The sequence below is a fragment of the Panthera uncia genome, chromosome C2, assembly GCF_023721935.1.
Source record: "Panthera uncia isolate 11264 chromosome C2, Puncia_PCG_1.0, whole genome shotgun sequence".
In the NCBI taxonomy this organism is placed as follows: Eukaryota; Metazoa; Chordata; class Mammalia; order Carnivora; family Felidae; genus Panthera; species Panthera uncia.
In genome coordinates this window covers 119,456,884-119,478,395 of record NC_064810.1, presented here as the reverse complement: position 1 = coordinate 119,478,395, position 21,512 = coordinate 119,456,884, and the positions used below count along the sequence as shown (strand labels likewise).

Sequence of the window (21,512 nt, the reverse complement as noted above, 5' to 3'; positions counted from 1 at the left end):
CCAGTTGATAAATTTCAACCGCCATGTGGTAGTGACTTCTCAGAACACTAAGTATGTAGGAAGTGACATATGAGTGTATGTGTGGAGGGGGTGGGCTGGGGTCAATCTCCTGATTACTCCTGTCTACCTGTATTGATAGCATGAAAGGGAGGGGTGTGTAATCGCCATATCAGAATATCAGTACTGTCAGTGTGACCCCTCCACAGTGTTGTTACAGCACGCTGAGTGACCTCACAAACACACCAACACGGCAGGGGTGACAAGGTATACACTTGGTAAATATTTTGATCTTCAACATTTTCAAAAAGGTGTCAAAGTAGACATCATGGGAAAAATTAGACTTTTCTTTAATTTTATATTTTCTTATTTAAAAAACTGTTTATTCCACGTGAGGGGTATAATTAAAATTTGGGGCACCATAGTCTTTTCAGAGCTTAGGTCACCTAAAGAGCTTAGCCTGGACCAATTAATCTGTGATAAGCAGGCATGGACGTGCACAGCAGGCTGACATAGATAGTGCCTAGACCAGTTGATTATTTTTATTATTTTTATTTTTTAACTCTATTTTTGTTTTATTTTTTTAATTTTTAATGCTTATATATTTTTGAGAGAGAGAGACAGAGTGTGAGTGGGGGAGGGGCAGGGAGAGAGGGAGACACAGAAATGAAGCAGGCTCCAGGCTCTGAGCTGTAGGCACAGAGCCTGACCCGGGGTTTGAACTCAGGAACCAAACCGTGAGATCATGACCTGAGTTGAAGTGGGATGCTTAACTGACTGAGCCACCCAGGTGCCCCTATTTATTTATTTTTAAATGTTTATTTTTGGCAGAGAGAGAGCATGTGCCTGCGTGAGAGGGGGAAGGGGCAGGGGGGTGGGGGGGGGAACAGAGCATCCGAAGTGGGCTTTGTGCCGATAGTAGAGAGGCTGATGTGGTGGGGCTCGATCCGTGAGATCATGACCCGAGTGGAAGTCAGACAACCAATTGAGCCACCCAGGTACCCCTCAGTTGGTTATTTTTAATGCCAGAGGTTTTATAGTTTTCATAGCACAGAAATACAAGCCCTCTTCTTACACTGGGTCGGCATTTATGAATGTTCTTTTACTCTACTTAGAGGATTTTGCAATAAGGCCACGTCATATTCACCAAAGCTAAGAATTCATGGTAATAGGGCTTTGTAATTGCTCATGCTGAAATCCCCCGATTTCTTGTCAAGAACGAAGTTGGAAAACACCACACTTGAAGACTTCACGGTTTTGTTTTTAACTCAAGAAGCCTCTGCTTTTCATCAGAACTTGAAAGCTTCCTCCCGCCTCCAAAATGGTATTTTTAAAGGATGTAAAACTGAGATTCTGTCAGAATAAATAAAGTAAAATATGTGAAATGGTTTGGGGGGGAAAATGGTTTGGGCAACTTAGAACAATGTATAGCAAGTCAAGATACTGATGAAAATAATTATAATAATGGTTAGCATTGGTGTTTTGACTTTTACTGTTGGTATTAATATTGTAAGTATCATCATTTAACATTTTTTGGTTTTTCTCAATTGACTTTCATCTGAGATCCTTAGCACCACTCACTAGCTAGCCACAGCATGTGGGATAAAATTTTCAAGGTCATTCGGAAAGGTTTGACTATAGGCCAGAAGCCTAACCAAGAGGCTTGTAATGTTACTCAGAGAGAGGTTTGACCCGGGTGGGGGGGGGGGGGGGGGGGGGTACTGAAATCTGTGACACAGGATGGATTTGAGCTATCTCTCTGCCAAAAAAAAAAACCAAAAAACCAAAAACAAAAATGGTGTTTCCTGGCATTTTAGGGGGCTCCCAGTGCATTGACCACAGGAGGCTTTGAAACCACTCCACAGAAGCACTGACGTCGGGTGGTGTCTCCCAAATGAGAAGGAGTCCATCGCCTGTCCCAAAGCCCCTAAGCTTGAGTGCAGTCTGTCTGTTTGGTGTTAATGGGGCAGGGGATTATACAGAGTCAACAAGCATGAGTTCAACCCAAGAGCAGTAAAGAAGGTATCATTTAAACTGTGAACTCCCCTCCATGTCCCAGATCCTGTCATCTGTTATCTTGGAATGTAGCGGGGAAAGCAGTATCTAGTGAAAGGATTTTCTCATTGATCCAAATTCCTTGGCATCAACTATTCCAAGGTACTTCACAAAAGAGAATGTAGCTTGAAATCTACCCCAAGCACCAGCCAGAGTCTGAGTCCTTCTACTGCAGCCAGGCCATGGTTGGGCTGGACTCCTAAGAGGAGTCTCTTCCCTCCGTTTTCACCCTACATGAGGTGAATTCCTTTTTGTTTCTTTTAAAATACTTATCATTGTTTTTCAGATAAAAAGAGTCAGAACTAGTTACTATACAAAAAATAGAAAATACAGAAAAATATCAAGGAGAAAACAACAGCTTCCAGTAATACAACAAACAAGCAACAATTCTGTATTACCATTTTGATGTATTTGTTTCCAGTTTTTCACATATAGAAATTATTTGACATGGTATTTTATGTTTTTTCTTACCTCACTTCCATTATGTTGTAAGTATTTCTCCAAGTCACTAAATGGCCTGTGAAAATTTGATTTTTTTTTTTTTATGTTATGTTATGTTATGTTATTTATTTATTTATTTATTTATTTTTGAGAGAGAGAGAGCGGGAGCACAAGAGAGGGAGAGGCAGACAGAGGGAGACAGAGGATCTGAGGCAGTGTTTCCTGACAGGCTCTTTGCTGACAAGCTGTCAGCAGCTAGCCCAAAGTGGGGCTTGAACTCACAAACCGTGAGATTGTGACCTGAGCCAAAGTTGGACGCTCAACCAACTGAGCCACCCACATACCCCTGAAATTTTGATTTTTAACGTCTGTGTTTCCCTTGCATTGATATGTCTTAATTTATCCTTTTTGGGGTTTTTTGATGGGCATTTTTTTTTAAATGCTTATTTTTGAGAGAGACAGAGCCTGAATGGGGGAGGGGCAGAGAGAGAGGGAGACACAGAATCTGAAGCAGGCTCCAGGCTCTGAGTTGTCAGCACAGAGCCAGATGCGGGACTCAAGCCCACAAACTGAACCGGGAGATCATGACCTGAGCCGAAGTCCGACGCTTAACCGACTGAGTCACCCAGTCACCCCTTTGATGGGCATTTTGATTGGCTGTAATGCTCTGCTATTATCAATCTGTAAACATTCTTGTGGATGAATTTTTGTGGACATCTTAGGGAAAATTCCTAGAATTGAATCAGTAGGTCAAATGACCTGTTTCTAAATTTCCTAATGCACATCAGTAAATTAGCCTCCAGAAAGTCACCAGTGTCTATTTCAAAACCTAAGTCCCCTTCAGTTTCTCATGTTAAAATGCATGCTCCTAGGCCCGAGTGGCATCAGAAGCTCTAAGGACGGGGCCTAGGAATATGCTTTTCAATACACCCTCCTAATCCTTATACACGTTAAAGCCTCTTGATATGCTGCATTCAATTCAATAAACATTCATTTCAGCAAACACTTATTAGAAAACAGAGAGCCTTGAGATAGTATATCTAAACCAGAATTTAACTTAAAGGCTCCTTTTTTGGCCTCTGAAGTTTAGATTTTTTCTTAATTGTGGTATGGTATAGTTGAAAGACTTTCAGCTAGAGAATCGGGAAACCTTACTGTAAATATGAGATAATTGAGACCCAGAATGATTTACTTCCAGGGGGTTAGCCAGAGATTCAGTGGCAGCAGTAAAACAAGGACTTGGGTAGAAGCAGGGCCTAGATCTCCCCAACCTCAGGGTAGCAGAGACAAGGCCCCAGTGAGAAGATAGACAGCTCATGTGAGAGACTCTGCCTCAACCAGGAAACTTTGATCTGCCTTCTTATAGGCAGGGCCATATCTCAGGACCTGTATGGGCAGCCCAGACCCTGTGAGGGGCCCAAGGGCCCACCTTGGTCACCTAATGAGACCAGGCCACTGTGTGCCCTAAGCCCTGAAGTGGTAACATCGAACCTGGACCGAAGAGGACAGGGGCAGCCACTCAGAGCCACGCACAAGAGCAGAAGAGGAGGCCGGGCCCAGAGTCAGAAATGCAAAAGAGCAGAGACTCATATTGTAGTCAGATCTTAACTGCAAAAGAAGACAAAGCCAGAGCTAGAGGGGAGCTGTGTGACTCATTCTCAAGGATGGAGTCCCATCACATAACTTCACTGTCTGGGGAGGTACCTGTCCATAGCTGTGCCTGCCGTTTTAAATCTGAGAGGTGCTGTGCACCAGGCTGCCTTCTGACAGCAGGTGAGTAGTAGCACCTGGCCGAAGGAGGGGCAGTGGGTCAGAGAAGAGGCTCCTGAAATTGGGAAATCTGGGAAATTCTCTGTTAGAGCAGAAAACATAGTAAACAAACAACAACCAAATTAAAAAAAATTTTTTACCACCTTCTAAGGAGGTGTGAGCATCCATCCTGCTGCATAACCCTGCTCAAGCCCATCAGACCATGCCTATTGGTCACCTGATGGCATATGGCCGACCTTTCTCATTCTACCACCCCAGCTTCTGGGGGAGTCACCATCATATCATTTGCTTTCATGCTCAGCCTCCACAAACAGCTGAGTTCCAGATGGTCCCTAGTTCATGTTTAGGTTCTATAAATCACTATTTAGATTCCTCCACAGCCAAGTCCACATCTTCCGCCTGTGACTGCACCAGGTGAAGTGCAAGAGCCAGAACGCAGAGGCACCAGGGAGTTTGCCTCTGATCACTAAGCTTTACTGCTTCTGTGAAGGGTCTTCATGGTCTCTTGGCTGTTCCCACATAGCATCACTGCTCTTCTCATTCTTGGCCTTCTGGTCCAAACTTGTAGATGATGGGTATGGATTCCAGGAAGTTCTACAACCTCCCTTCACTCAGGGGTACAACAGATGGAAGGTGACTTCCCAGACATGGCTGGAGCAGTTGTCATCACTATGATGTTGGCTCTATGCAAAGCCCATCTCCCTGGCATCCTTTACAACTTCTTTGGCTGAAGCACCTTCTGATGCTTACATGGAGTTCTTTTTTTTTTTTTTTTAAACATTTTTATTTATTTTTGAGACAGAGAGAGACAGAGCATGAACAGGGGAGGGGCAGAGAGAGAGGGAGACACAGAATTGGAAGCAGGCTCCAGGCTCTGAGCCATCAGCCCAGAGCCCGACGCGGGGCTTGAACTCACGGACTGCGAGATCGTGACCTGAGCTGAAGTCGGACACTTAACCGACTGAGCCACCCAGGAGGCCCAAATAGAGTTCTAATTACTGGCAAGACCTGGATCCCTTGGCCAAGAAGGTCCATGTGGTAGTGACAGCAGTACCTCTAGATCTAACCCCCAGGAGATAGATGTTGGAGTTCTGTGACATCCAGACAATGTGCCCACATGCTGCTGGCAAATCTGAGATTATCAACAGAGTAGGAAGTCCAAGGGCAGAAAGTGTTCAGTGGGGTCTGTGATCTGACGAGTGCTGCTGGTGATCCCATTCTTCCCTGTCTGTGCTGACTCCATGTCTACTCCCCACACACCTTGCTAATGAGTAGCTGACTTTAAGAATAAAAAGCATTCACACAGTCTCTGGCCAAAGCTGCTGGACGACCCTGGTCCAAGCAAATTCTGTCTCTGCTCCACGGCTGCCATATCGTGGCTTTTGTATCACCTCTTGGGAGAGTGTCATTGGTATCAAGTCTACCTGTTGGGCCAAGATGTACTGCCTCAAAGAAGCCCAGCATCCCCAGACTGTGATGTCCTACTATTGTAGTCAGGAGCAACTGGTCAAACCTAAAGACTCACCACATATCAAGAGCCCCATTTTCCATCACTGAAATGCCAGACAGCTCAAACTGCTATGTAGACAAGTATTATGAAATCTGGAACAGTGAGAGATATCAGAAGGCAACGCACCCAAGCTCTGAAGACACCCCCCAATTGACTGCCATCTTGACTGGACCAGCAGAAAGAATCCCTACACGTCTATCAGAATGCCTAAAATAACAAATTCTGATGTTCCCAAAAATTGACAAGGAGGTGAAGAAATTGGATGGCTTTTGCACCTCTGGTCGGACCATAAATGGTATAGCCACTCCGGAAAACAGTTTCCAATAAAGTTAAACATACATATATCATACAGTCCCACTCCTGAGTGTTTATACAAGAGAAATGAAAACTTATGCTAGCACAAAAGACTGTATATCAATATTCATGGCAGTTTTATTTCTAATAGCTTAAAACAGGAAACCAGCCAGACGTCCTTCAAGGGGAAAATGGATAACAAAACCGTGGTACATCCATACCATGGAAAACTATTCAGCAATGGAAAGGCACACACTCTTTACATACAACTTAAATGGATCTAAGGGCATTATGCTGGGTTAAAGAATGCCAATCTCAAAGGGTTATATACTATATGACTCCATTTATAACAAACTCAAAGAGACAAAATTGTAGTGATTGAGAATAGATCAGTGCCAGAGGTTGGAAGAAAGCATAAATGACTTAATGACCTAAGAAAGTGTGATTCTAAGAAGGTTAGCACGGGTTGTTTTTTTGGGGGGGAGGTTTTTTTTTGTGGTGATGGAATAGTTCTGTATCTTGGTTGTGATGATGGCTATTCCAATCAATAACATGTGATAAAATTTCATAGAAACACACACGCACACATACACACACACACACACCCATACAAAAACTGGTGAAATCCAAATAAGGTCCTTGCCTGAGTCAATAGTATTATACCAATGTCAGCTTCTTGGTTTAGACAGTGTGCTAGGCTAGTGGATGATATTATCATTGGGGGAAGCCAGATGAAGTTATTTAGTTACTCTACTATTTTTTCCATGTTTTGTGATTCTTAATCTATTTCCAAAAATGTTGTTAAAAGCAATTTCTAAAAACTCTTTTGAAGCTAAAAAAAAGGGGGGAGGGTGTTCCCCACCCCAGAAAAGGGGGATTCAGCCACTGGCCTCTCTTTTACGAACAACTCCTATTGTTTATTTTGCCACTTTCTGATTTACGGGTAGCCTTCTAAGGCCTCGCCCTCTGCTTTTCAGAGACAGCCCATCTCAGATGGAATAAAGCTCAAGTATTCCAGCACGGAGAGTGTGAATATGCCCCCTTTCCCCTCCCTGAGACTTGTAACTTCAAAGCGAGGTAAAGACTCAGAGATCTAAGAAATGGTCTCACGATGAAAATCTAGGACAAATCATCCTTCTTGCCCCTGCACGGTGATTTCTTTTCTGGAATGGCTCTTTGTCTTCTCTGCTCTTCATACAGATTATTCTCTTCACCTTCACCAAATGGGCCCTCCTCTAATGGAAGGAGATTAACCCTTCTTTGCCCCCTTTCAATCTCATTCAGCTGAGGGCTTTCTTATAGCTACACTGCTCTCTCTGAGCCTTGTGCCACAGCTGAATGCTGCAGCGTGAGATGGCCGTCTTCCCTTTGAAGATGTATGCCTCTGTCAAACACCTTTTTGCCAGATTTGGCCCTGGAAAGGCAGTTTTGAAAGTAAACTTCTCATGAGCTGCTTGGGTTTACAGAATGGAATTGCACAAGGCCATGGGCATTTAGGTCAAGGGGTACTTGCTGAGCTCACTACCTTCAGGTCCCCATCTTAATGAAATGCTAGCATTATTTACTCCCTTGCTTTGCTGAGGGGTCCCCAACATCACCTAAGATTGAAGCTGAGCATATGGGACGGATTATGTGGCATCCTGTCCAGATATGACAATACACTCAGGCATAAGCCACTGTCCCTTAGGATGAGCCTCAGCCCCCAACTTCCTGCCGTGTGTTATTATGGAGATTCATCTCCAGGGACCATGGTGAGAGGGACATAGGTGCACCTTTCTTGGGCCTGGCTTTGGCCCATAGTTCAGGGCAGTGTGCTAGAAAGGTGTCAGTTTGAATTGTTGATTTTCAGTAGGCGTTGGTGAATCTCCTAGCTCTGCACCTTTTGGTTTCAAAACCATACTGAACAACGGAAAATGAAACCTGCAACTTATTTTTAGCTGCTCATGCTAACTCATGAGATTTCTTTTTTGCAAACCAAATAGGATAAAGCCTACTTCAGCTGGCTAAACTTAATCTGATTGACTTAAATGGCAATCAAACCTACTTCTCTGATACTTCTGAAGTGACCCTTGGTCTCAGGTGATATTTTGGCCATTTACTATTTTGCTTAAAATTATGTTTAGTTGAGCTTTAAAAAAAATTAAACAAGTATACTATAACATTTTCTTGTGAGAGGAATTGAGAAATAAGTTATAGCTGTCTTACCAGAATCTCTTCATTAACTTGCTTTTCTATAACCATTTAATAAGTACCTATTTATTTATTTCTTAATTTTTTTAATGTTTGCTTACTTTTTGAGAGAGAGACATAGTGCAAGCAGGGTAAGGCAGAGAGAGAGGAAGACACAGAATCCGCAGCAGGCTCCAGGCTCTGAGCTGTCTGCACAGAGCCCAATACGGGGCCCAAACCCCTGAACCATGAGATAAGCCAAAGTTGGACGCTCAACCGACTGAGCCACCCAGGCACCCCAATAAGTACCTATTTAAATGAAAGCCTGGAACTTTAATTGAGCCAGTATGTTGCATTACAAAGGGCAGAGTACTAGAAATTAAGGAATAGGGCTTTTATCCTGTTTGCCGAGGTCTTCAGATATAATACTCTCTTTGAACGTGATTTTTTTTCCACCTCAAAGAGAGGGTTGAGATGGCATCTTGCAGACTGCCTTGCCCATCCTATAGTTCTACGAAACATGTTCTGACGCTGAGGGCCCAGGAAAGGTTGAGGCACAATTTGGAGGCAATGGTATTGCTGTCAGACCATTCTTATTTCTGTCTCCCTTTTTCTGTTCTGGGAGGGACAGATTTAAACAAAGCCTGTGGTCTGCTTGCCAGACAATTTGTGACTCCCTTTGGGAAACAAGTGATTAAGTACTTGAAAGACTTCCATAGATATTTTCAGCCCCTAGGTCCATTCCTTAATTCATGGAGCAAGTTCCCCTATTTTGGGAAATGGCTTCATGAGACAAAGCTAAAGATTCCACTGGTAGTGATGGGAGCAGAGAGGGAACTCCCAAGTTGGTGTTGGTCAGTGAAGAGCATACCCATATGAGCCCCCTTCGCTGCATCAGACAACGCTCTGGGTGCCGCGGGAGATACACAGATCTTGCAGGAAGCAAGCCAGAGACGTGATTAAAGGTAGATAATTCAATCAACAAAAACTTATTCTGCCTTTATCTTCAGTCCGAAGGAAGTGAAGATTCACTGAGGTTTGTTAAAGCTGCTCTGGTGAGATGAGGTGCATGGTTATGGCCTTTCTGAGCCATGTCTTTATCTGAAAGAAGAGAAGACAAATGGCTTTGTTCCCAGGTTGAGTCTTGGAGTATTTGCTGCCCAGGATGAAGGGAAGATATTAGGAGAGGATTATGTTCTCACAAAGGGTGGCTTTTACCAATCTGTGAGAATTCTTCCTCCTCCACCCTAGTTTACATCCCCACCCTCCCTCTTCACCCTACTTGCCAGTCTCTCAAGAAAGAAGAAACTCAGCCATCTTACTGAATATGTGTCTTGCCAGTTCAGGATCTAGTAAAACCTTGTTGTTCTTTCCTTTAGTGCCATGTTGCAAATGCCCTGAGAAAAGCAGGAACTATTCTGCTGCTAACGTTGAGGTAGTGATATCAAAACAGTGGTGAGGAGTATGGAGGATAGTCCCACAGGAGAGCTGGATTGAAGTGGGGCAGAATGTTGTCGGTCAGAGTCTCCCTCCCAACCCTAAGTCACTCACCAGTTTTTCTCTGTTGAAAACTGCATGGTTCACATTTCCCGTCCCCCCTAGGTCTTTCCTAGAAGATAACCTCAGTTTGGTCCCCATGGTTTGCTGCCTCATCTTTGCCATCAAGTATGTACTCCGTTCCCACATCTTACACAGATCCTAATGGATAGAAGTAAGAAAACTCATGTCTAAGAATTGGAGGCTTCCCAGAGTTCAGATTCCTCAGTCCTGTCCATCTACTCAACCATTCATTCTACTGCCTCATGAGCACCAAGCAACATAATCCTCCTCTCATATTCCCAGGCAGAGTGGAGCTGATTAGAAAGCCCCCTTTGAGAGCCATCTGGTTGGTATATAAAATTACTGCCAACGAGCAAGATAGTCAGCTGGCCACATAACCAGGAGGCAGGAGACTTGGAGTCTAGCTCTTGGCCTAGACCGACCTGGAAAGCAAGCTGGGCTAGATTTTTTAGAATTACAAACTTCAGAGCCAGAAGGGATCTTAGAGCAAAATGTACAGATGCTAACAGAGAGAGTTAATCACTAAAATCATGCATTTGAAACACTAACCATGGTTGAGGAAAATCTCTTACTCAAAAGTTAGACTTTTGAAAAATCCGTCTTCAATATATGTTGAGGAAGGAACTCATAATACCAATTTAGTTTATTTGTTCAGGACAAAAATACTATTCGTAAGTGGGAACCTGGTCAGTCTTGATTGCTACACTGATTTTTCTTTAACTGAAAATTTAGATTAGAACACTCTAACAACCTGATAACAAATTTACTCACACATGCTGAATCTATTAGGTACAAAAGGAAACAAGATATACTTTTTAATATAACAAATGGGCTAACTTATTAAATGTGTGATCTTGGGCAAGTGACTAGATTCCTCTCAGCCTCAGTTTCCTCATCTGTAACATGAAAAGACACCTGGTGAAGGCTTTTGCTCAGGTGGAAATGTGAGCTTTCCCACTTACTTTGTCTCATAAAACATTTCCAAATTACGACACATCTCTGACCAAAATTGTTAATCTGCTCTCTACTCTTAACTTTTCAACCTGGTCTAATGAATTCCTCCTTTTATTTTCTTTTCCACCTGCTGGTCCAGCCTGTCTCCAGTTGATGGCCCTAGGTACCCACAGTTCCCAGGGCCTGGGAAATTAAGGCTGGTTCATATAAAGGGAATTAGTCCTGGCTTCAGAGAGTGGGGATTCCATCTACCAGGATTCTGACAGGAAGAAGTTTCCTACATCAGGACAGAATGTGGATGGAGGAGGTTTTATCCTCTGAAGATAGGTGGAAAGACCTAAACTCTGGAATTGGTCAGACTTAGATTTGAATCCTAACTCTGCTATTTCCCATGTGACTAGAAATCCCAATTAGGTCCTCAGCCAAAGTTGATAATAATTAATACTCACCTTGAAGCCTTTTGGGTTAGAATTAAATAATATAATATAGCCAAATATTGAGTATGTAGTAGGTTCTCAATAAATGGTAGCTATTATAGACTTAGCTCTGATTAAGATAGGAAACAGAAGTTCCTGCCCAGCTCCATAGGCAAGACATAGATGTTTAAAATAGCACCAGACTTTCAAAAAATTTTAAGTAAAAATATCATCCAAAGCCACTTTTAGTCCTTGATAAATTAAGTCACCATGTTGTTTCCAGGACTAAATACATTATAGACTGATGTAATAACCTCATAAAACTTTTTAAACTTTTTAATGCTAAGAATTTAAACAAAAATGTTGAATTTGCTGAACATTTCGTTTGCAAAAATTTAGATTTAGGATGGCCTAACCTGGTAACAAATTTACCCAGAACTTTGAATGTCCATATTAGGTGTAAATGGAAACCAGCTGTAATTTTTAACGCAGTGAATGTAGTAACATAGTGCAAACCAATCCAAATGTTTATAAACCAAGGTTTTCTCTGGGACTCAGTGCCCTGACTTTCCTTTTTTTTTTTTTTTTTTAAATATACAGAGTCAAGCTTTGTTCATACTTGAATTATGCACTTTGCATAAGCCATGCAATTTAACTTTAACCCGCAGGACTGAAAATAAAATGAGCTAAGACTGCAGAGCAACAAAACTGTGGGCAAGGAAGAAGGTTAATCAGAGTGAAAGGCACACCCCTCACTGCTGTCTCTGTCCATCTCTGTCCTGTTCCTGCCAGGCTGTTTAGGGCTCCTTATACTTGACTCCTCAGAATGGCAGAAACAGGTTAAAATTTTTATCACGGAAAAGGGATTTGTCATTTATTTATTTATTTATTAATGTTTATTTTATTTTTGAGAGAGAGAGAGAGAGAGACAGAGCATGAGCGGGGGAGGGGCAGAGAGAGAGGGAGACCTAGAATCTGAAGCAGGCTCCAGGCTCCGAGCTGTCAGCACAGAGCCCGACACGGGGCTTGAACCCATGAACTGTGAGATCATGGCCTGAGCCAAAGTCAGACGCTTAACTGACTGAGCCACCCAGGCGCCCCAAAGGGATTTGTCTTTTAAATTAATATTTGTGTATGTGCCCCGAGGATGTTGATGAGGAGCATGCTATTTCTAAAAATCATAAGTGAACACATACCCTTGCCACTTGTAATCATGACAAAGCCTAAGTAATTCAGGCATGAGTGTGGTTTTGGTTTTTTTGTTGTTGTTTTTTTAAGTACAAAACAGGATTTACTAGTCAAGAATGTCTGCCTAAACAAGCTCATCAATCTGAATGCTTTTAACTACAATTCAGATTTGTTTAACCCAAGCAGGTTTGGTAAACGGGCCAAGTTTGCTCATTGCGCATATTTATAATATCACAGAATAAACCAATATGTGGCTTTTAGGCTCATTTTGACAGAGGGTGGACAGGGAACCCACTGGGAGGTTTGGAAACCACTTGCCCTGGCATCAGGTTTACGAGTATCAGTAGGGGACCTGACCACATTCACCACCCTGCCCCTGTGAGGACATAACACTATTCGCTCATCTCATGGGAGCATGATGCGGATTACTGTCCTTGTCACTGTCATTTATTATCGCAGGCAGAGGAGGCAGCGACTTAGTTCTATGTGGTCACAGTTGATTCCATGTGGTGTATATCTAGCCTACCTGATAATAATTTGTGAGTATTTTAACATGATTGTCTAGCTTTCTGATGTTATTACTAGGGAAGAGCTGAACAGACGCTAACAGCACCAAATGTCTAGGTGTTCACTTCTACCTCTTCTGACCCCACCGTGAGGACCCTGCTTTCTAGATGACCGTGTATTAAATTGGTACCTTGTAACTCAGCCTGAGAGTCTAATTCTTGACCCCCATGGTAAAGGAGGAATTAGCCTAAGGACACTCCATTCTAATTTTCTGTCGCTGTCAATGCTAACCAGAGCTCATAGAGCAATGTTGTGGGGGTGGGGAAGATGGCTCCACCGCTGGTGTTAGACCAGGAGCTACTGTTTCTGTCAGAGCCACGTTTATTTCTGGAGTAGTTGTGGGGGAGAGATGTGCTCCAAAGAGAAGAGGATTCGGTGTGGTTCAGGTATGAGCGACCATCTGGACGTCCCAGCTCGGAGACTTTAAAGTGTATGGGATAGAGATGGGCTGGGTGCTTTCCACACATGGAGCTGAAAATCACTTGGGTTCTGGGAAACGAGTTAGAATGAAAGCTAGAAACAAAAGATCCAGTTGTGAAACCTAGCACCTAAGTTAAGATGCTTGAATACAATTTCTCCTTTAAAAAAAATTCTGGGGAACTTGAATATTTTGCTAACCTGACTATTTTTAGCCAGTCCTTATAGAAGATCGAGGCACTAGGAAACTAGCAACCCCAGAAAATATGAATTCATTTTTGCACGTGTTAAAATTAATTAGCATTAGTATATTCAGTGACACAACAAGACAATTAAAGAATTTTGGAGAGATAAGAAGAAAAACGTAAATATATATTCAAAATAAGGCTCATAGCATTTTATAAAAATGTTGGCTTATGTCCAGGATCTAAGGGTGGGGGTGGGTATGGTTTCTTTGTAGCCGAAGAAAGTGGAAAAGAATCTGTTCTATTTTCTTAAAAATAAAAGACTTCTTGTTTTATACAGCATGGTAAAAGAAATGCTTTTCTGTTTTTTACCTGCCGGCAGTTTCTGGAGGAAATTTTTCTAGCAAGCTATGCTGTTTTCCTCTCTTTGGGGACATGGTGACACTGGTTTTGTAGCTAAACAGTATTTGCTTATTAGGCATTTCTTCAAAATCCTGAATAAGCAGCTCTTTCCACATTTTTTGTTCCACATGTTAAACGTTTCACTGCAATTTGAGCTTCAATTGTGTGTGTGTGTGGGGGGGGGGTGTTGATAGAAAGGATTGAAAGGGGATGCATAAGAATTCTTAAAGGTTTTTTGTTTAAAAAATTAATTCCTACAATTATGTATTGGAGTCTCTACAGAAGGCAATTCCAATTTATTACACACAGCCAAACTAGATCCCATCAATCTTGAACAGCGGGGGTAGGGAGGTGGTATTGAAGAAGACATGAAATTTGGTGTTTGAGTAGATGAGATTTAATTTTCGGAAAACATTTCACTCATAAAACGGATGGCACCCCAGTGTCAGCCCTGACCTCCATGATGTCAATGTCATCGTGCAAGCATAGCTAAGATAAGCCTCAAAGTAAAACAAAGAAACATCACATCTCAGCACAACACCATTTCTTCTCTGACAGCATGTACAATATATACACATATAGCCTTTGGATATCCCTGCCAATGCCTCGTTACTTTACAGTTTAGCTTCTGGAGAGGGAGGGAGGACAAAAATCATTTTGCGTGTTCTATGTTCTGAGCAAATGCGGTAAGTACGCTGGTGCAGGTCTTAACATTATTTAGGTCAGTATCCTAAGGATGGCTTTTATCGTTCATGATGATCAGCTATACCGTACATCCAAAGGAATTCAGCATCAATTTATTTTTCTGTGCTGATTTTATTTGCTTCTAAGTTTAAGCAAATTCATTCACATTTTAATACAATTCCAACAGAGGAGGTATCTGCCGCTCTGTACTGCAGATACATTCAGCAGGATACATTTACACGGCTTGTGGTTAGAGGTTATAGCACCGATACAGACAGCCCGATCATGCATTCTTCTGTAAGCCTGCCGGCACCGTTTAGGATTTGAAAAATAATCTAGAAATGCTATACCCTGTATAATATTATTTTTTGCTTCACAATAGCTTAATAGTTTTGGATTTTTGTTGTTGTTGTTGTTAGCAATTCTATGAAATTAATAGTCTATCAAATGAACCCCAAACCAGATACATACTGTATTGAAAGCTTTCTTCAAGAAGAAGATATGACAGTATTCATTCCGGCTTATTTTCTTCATTAGCAAAAGGATTGTTTGATTCTCAGAAGCAAAAGGACACATGCATTGTGCAGCAGCTCTGCTTAAGTGTACGAAATGCCTTCTACTGTCTGGTTGCAGAATTTGGAGTTTGCTAAACAGTGTTTAGTGATTGGGCTCATCTTGCATCACCAGTTGATGACATTTTTCTTTGTTCCCTCCTACCCAGTTGAACCAAGACTCTGAGGCTGATATGCAATGTCACTTACAACATTAATCAGATACTGCATTTAAGGTGAGCTGTCCCCTGCCTCCTCCTTCCCCAGTGCTCGTGTCTGCATGCAGTGCGTATCTTGCTTCTGCGAGCCTAAGATGGCAGGCAGGATTAGCCGTGCTTTTGCTGTGTGTGCATGCTGTGTATAGAATTCATTACACGTTGCCTAGTATTTCAGATGTGAGTATGTAAATGCTCGGTATGCCATATCATCTGGTAGCGAAGACTTGTTTTTGCCTCATTACAGCCTTAGATATTTCAACATCACCTTTCAGTTCCGATTCATTTGCCTCTGGATGTTTGCTTTTCATCACGTTCAAAATAGGATTTTACCTTTTTTTTTTTTTTAACAAAGCCAAAAAAAAAAAAAAACCCTAAAAACAAAAACAACAACAACAAAACTCTGCTACCAGATGGTGTCTCTCCTTTCTTCTTGCCTTTGCTGTCTTTTAAATAATGTATGTTGTATTGTTAATTAATGTGAATATCAAATTAAACACTTGAAACTTACATATTTATTATGCAGGTAGGAGGCAAGGTGGAATCTATTTTTAACTCGTATGCACTCCATGGTGTGCACACAAGTTGGTTCTCAAATTTGTATTTTCAGTGCTGGTATCAGTGGTTTGATTTTCAGCAAATGTGACAGTGGCCTTTGCAGTGGTCAGCTCCGGGCTTTGAACTCTCAGAGGAGGAAGGGGAAAAGAATTCAGCACAGCACCTCCTTGGTTGCAGCCTCAGAGAAACCTTGGAAGAGAAACTTCTTTTTTCAATCCTATTTTCCTGTTGATAAATTCAGTTCTCGTGATCACAGTACATTCAAGCTGTTCTGCGTATGATTTTTTTGTGTGTGTGACAATCGCATCTAAAACTTGTGAGCAAGAAGACGGAGAAATCAGTTGGTCTCCATCGCTTTACATAAAAATGGCTGAGTGTCTTGTCATGCTAGCACTGCATTAAGTGATACACACAGGTAGGTCGAAATTTGCATGTTTTATAGATTTTTTTAAGCCATGCAGCAAGAATATTAGAGGGATTAAAATATGACTTTTATAAGGAAAATTAAATAAGACAGCTGTAATTTTTTGGAGGGAGGGTATTAAATTGGATAGGCTTTCCTATTCAGATACTATATAAATGTACAGCTTTGCTAAACTTACAAAATGATTCTGCTATAAAAATGAGCTGATTCCTTTTAAAAAAATTATATATATATGATAGGTGTGGCGCCATTAGACAACAAAAGAATTTTTTGAAAAGTCTGTTGATTCAGCTCCATTTTAGCTTGAAACTAAAAATAAATGGTTTTCTTGAGATAATTTTAAAGAGCGCAAACAAGCTTAGTAAGAAACATTTAAAATATTTAAATTTTAAGAAGCGGTCTTTAAACGTGTTATATGAAAGATGAAAATAAAAACTTACATGCTTCCAAAATCCATTTTAGATAATATACAAGAACAAATATACTATTGGTTTATCTATTATTTGGAGAGATGAGGAGTTACAATTTTTAAAGGGGGGTGGTGGATATTAAATATAGATGGCCCTGTTAGAAGAAAGAGAGCTTCACTGAAAGAAAAAGAGTCCCTAGAATGGTTCATTGCAGACCATACAGCTATGGTTCTGTAAGTACCAAATTCTGCCACTTTTCAAAATAATTTCATGGGCTCTTTCCTTTGAGCTTAACTTCCGAAATATATTTTAGTTTCAACTTAACACTGGGCCAGAACCTGTTTCCTTGGTAACCAAATCTTATTTAAAAATGCAATAACTGATATGCAAAATAATGTCTTAAAAAAAGAAACAAATGGTTAATGAAAACTGTACAGTTCTTTTTCCTCCCATATAGAGTCTGCACTGGTTTTAGACGTTTTTAAATGCGGTCTTCAAGCCTTAAAAATTAAGCCATATTTCTACACATATAGAGAAAGCTTGCACAGGGAGAGCTTTTTTTTCCCCTCCTTTGTGCTCAGTACTTTCAAAAATTAAGGTTTTTCTTTGTAACGTGCTCCAGAATGCTGGTCAAGGTTTGTGTACAAAGGTGTAGTTTCATTATCACTGGTTCACCAGCGCCCCTGAAACAAAAGGCATCTCAGAAATTCTGAGAATCAGAAAATGCTTATGCCCTTGTTTTCCCCGATCCCTCCATCGGTAACCTCAGAGCTCTGGGTAGAGAGGGACCGAGAGCCAAGCCCACCCCCCCAATGATAAGTGCACATCGAGCCTTTGTGGAAACGTCTTTATAGATGTATTAATAGGAAGATACTGGCAAACCTGAAACCTCTCTGAGGTTTACTCCAATGTGAAGAACATTGAGACTCAGAACCCTCTGTGTTAATAGCTGCTTTATTCTAGCAGTTTGCCCGATATTCCAAAGCACTGTCTGTAAAACCAAACCTCTAATGGGCTAAAGGTTTGTTGCTGCTGTTGTTGTTGTGTTGTTTTGAGGCCAACTTGAATATTTTGCTTGGAGTCTTTCTCTGGCTCAATGATATTAGAACATGATTCACCTCATAGTGATTTCGTTCTTTGGGCTTGCCATGAAATATCCTTCCTGCAATACCTTTTTTTTTTTTTTTTTTTTTGGCTGTTCGGGAGCCATTTTCCTTCTTGCCTGTGACTTAAAATGACTAAGTACATTTTGAATATAGCATCAATCAGAAGATCATAAAATGAAGGGAAATGTAGGACACCTGATTCAGTATTGCCTATTTATTTTAGTACCAGGAGCATTAACAGTTGCAGTAGAATCAAGCTAATTGTCATTCGCTCTCGAGCAAATAATGAGCCAGGCATTTGTAATTAAAACACTATTGCTATTCAGAAAGATTACAACTACAACGTCTTCCATTTTGATAGGCCGGAACAAATTAATCATTTTGAACCTATTTGAATCTTAATCTCAAGGTTAGATGGATGCAATGGAATTGTTTTACCATAAAAATGAATGCCTGATAGATTCAACAGTGTATTTCTTCTTTATAAAATGTTGGTCCTTTTATTGTTAACTCAAGCATGGTTGCGTCATCTTGTAGATTTTCATACCTAATGATTTTTTGTGGCATTATTCATTTATGGTGCTCTTGGTCTTGCCGAAAAGAATTTTAAACACAATTCAAGGAGGTTGAAAGCCAAGTAAGACTGTTAGGAAGTATATTGTACCATTGTCATTCTAATAAATAGACCAGCGAATGGAAGAATAATTATTATTTATTACTTTGTTGTGTTTCGCCTTAATGCTTTGCCTTCATATTTCACAGAAATATTTACAAGGCACAAAGCTTTTCTAAACTTACCCATTTACAATTATTATTGGATCTCCTAGTCTAGCCAAAAACACTTCCCGATGATTGCAGAGATGGCATTTACGCCCTCTCATTGCCTAAAAGGCTATGCTTAACCCATTTACACTTTTGGCTAAGGTGTTTATACCGGGCAGGCCAGAGCAGGTGCGACAAGAAGAATGTGCAAACAACTGCCTTTGTTCTCACCAAAACAAAATGAGCAAATCTGTGGTTTTCTACCTGAATGATTTATAGTCTCCGGTTCTCTACTCTTTTTCTTTGGAGAATAGGAAATGCTTTTCCAAGCCTTAACTCAGTGAGACGACCACGGTTGCATCTCTTGCTACTAGTGAGCTTGATCTACCTCAACCAGTTCTGTGGATCCCCCCGTAAAAAGACTGGTAGCCAGACCCTGTTTTAGAGCTGGTTGGTAGGGGAAGGAGGATCAAGAAAAAAGATCTAGCACTTATATCTTTAATACTAAATCCTGCTTAAGCCTTTGAGTTCCTACAACCATGTCGTTCATTCTAACAGCTCCCTTCCGGGGGAAATGCTGTTCTAAACAGCTTTGTTGGTAATGAAACATTCGACAAATTTATTGAGCACCTACTACAAGCCAGGCATTTTCCAAAGGCTGGAAATATAGTAATGAACAAGAGATCAGGGCCTGCGTCTTATGGACCTGCCTCCAATGGAGAGGAATGGTGGGGGTGGGGAGCTCAAAAATAAATATGTAAACAATTAAAGTAGACAAGCACAAAAGAGAAAAATAGAAATTTAAAAAGCAAGAGTGAAGGACTTCTGGGTGGCTCAGTTGGTTAAGTGTCTGACTCTTGATTTTGGCTCAGGTCACGATCTCACAGTTCATGGGATTGAGCCCCATTTTGGGCTCTGTGCTGACAGCAGGGAGCCTGCTTGGGATTCTCTCTTTCCCTCTCTCTCTGCCCCTCCCCGGCTTACACGCACACACACACACACACACACACACACTCTCTCTCTCTCTCTCTCTCTCTCTCTCCCTCTCTCTCTCTTCTCAAAATAAAGAAACAAACTTAAAAAAAAAAAAGAGAGCAAGAATGATATCTTGGGAGGAAGAGAGCCACTTTCGAATGATTGGCCAGGAAAAGCCTTCCTGAAGAGGTGGCATGTAGGCTGAGACCTGCCTGCAGGGTGAAATGGACCCAGCCAGGTGACGTTCTAAGGGTACCATTATGAGACAGAGGAGGCTCATGCTCAGACTGCAAACTCCTTTCTTTGTGGAGCTGCTGCCTAACAGAGCCAGGTCTGACGACTTTGCAGGTTCGGCCTTACGTAGGTCAGCTTCCTCTTATGTAGGTAGATGGCTGGTCTTAGTCAAATTCCCAGGATGCAGTGCCAGCGAAGTCACTACCTGTGACCCAGTCCCAACCTGAAACCACCTAACAAGGTGCCGTGGTAGTGATGAAACGCTGGCATAGATTTAGCGCTAACCCCAGAAATCCCCAGCAGAAAGGATTCTCAGAGCTTTGTTTTTTGTAAGAACTCCGGAAAGTAAATGCATGGCAAAACATTGAGACAGTCGTTTCCTTTCACTTTTTCAAAAGCACATGGTGGAAGGATCAGTCCCATACCGCCAATAAATTGTCTTTGTGCTCTAGTGCCTAAAACACTTCAGTTCTACAGGTCACTTTGCCCAACAATGGCTTTCTAAGGACCTCACTCCTTGGCGTGGAGTTTCTCTATTCGAGCAAGTAATACTAAAGAAATTCTTTTTAAGAACCTCGACTCTTTTATGCCTTTTAGGTTGGTCTGCTGATGAAGCTCTGAGAACAAAGGGATAGCTTTGCTGTATAAGTTAGAAACCATAAGACCCTATGAAGCCTTCAGAATGTGTCAGAGGCATCTTCTAAGATTGATTTACAATATAGTGAGTTTTTTTTTTAAGTTTTTATTTTTATTTATTTTGAGAGAGAGACAGAGAGCAAGCAGGGAGGGACAAAGAGAGAGGGAGACAGAATCCCAAGCAGGCTCTGCGCTGTCAGTGCAAGCCTGACTCGGGGCTCGAACTCATGACAATGAGATCATGATCAGACCAGGAAATCAATAGTCAGACGTTCAACCGACTGAGCGTCCCTAGTGGGTTTTGCTTATCACAAGTTAGAGGTGGCCTGGCTGACTCCTTACATTTTGTTTGGTTTTGACTGGCTCGTGAAACTTTCCACTGCCTGAAGACTGTTCTAAACCTTTGTGGTAGAGTCTTGCCCACGAGTGCGGGAGTGGGCTTCACTTCCTCGAGCATCACCTGTTGAGCATGTACTGTGTGAGAGACACCGCTCCAACCCAGGCAGAATGGAATGTGACATGAAATATCCCAGGAAACTTGCATCCAGGTTCCTACACAAGGCTAGCGCATTGTATGGACAGGCACAATTGTGTGTCCTGTCTGTTCCAGAAAGAAATGAATGACATGCTGTTCTCTTAGTGGCCTTTTATACCGTTACCTTGGAGGCCAGCCTTCAGTTTGGGGGCATTTCAGCTGATGGCAGGGGGGCTTCTTCCTGGGACTCTATATCTCATCCTCATCACCTTCCCAAGATGTCTTGGCTCCTAATAAGCCACCGTATGTCTGGCTGCCCTGCTCCAAGCTGGTCTGCCTACATTTGCCAGGTGACTTCAACAACGGCTGCCACTCTTTTGCATTCATGAGCAGATGTTAAGTTGAGAGGCCCTTGAATGCAAAAATTTGAATTTGTGATGCAGGCAAGATGCTTCTGCCTTTTTACCTTCCCTGTCTGACAGTGGGGGTCTCCCTGCTGTCTGTCCTGCAAAAAAGGCTTGACGGGTAACAGGTATATCAAAGACCAGTTGCCAAAG

The 21,512-nt window shown here is 41.8% G+C and overlaps 1 protein-coding gene across 5 annotated transcripts in view; it reads left to right on the top strand.

The window, feature by feature from the left end:
- The window catches only part of ZBTB38 (zinc finger and BTB domain containing 38), a 141,871-nt gene that overhangs the window by 63,334 nt on the left and 57,025 nt on the right, over positions 1–21,512 (top strand). For 3 of the 5 annotated variants that reach the window (XM_049629750.1, XM_049629751.1, XM_049629749.1), the window contains exon 5: positions 15,331–15,396. The gene's annotated coding sequence lies outside the window, so the exon portion shown is untranslated. Of the gene's footprint in view, positions 1–15,330; positions 15,397–15,985; positions 19,690–21,512 lie in introns of those variants that run through there. The other 2 variants (XR_007457550.1, XR_007457549.1) reach the window with 2 other exon arrangements.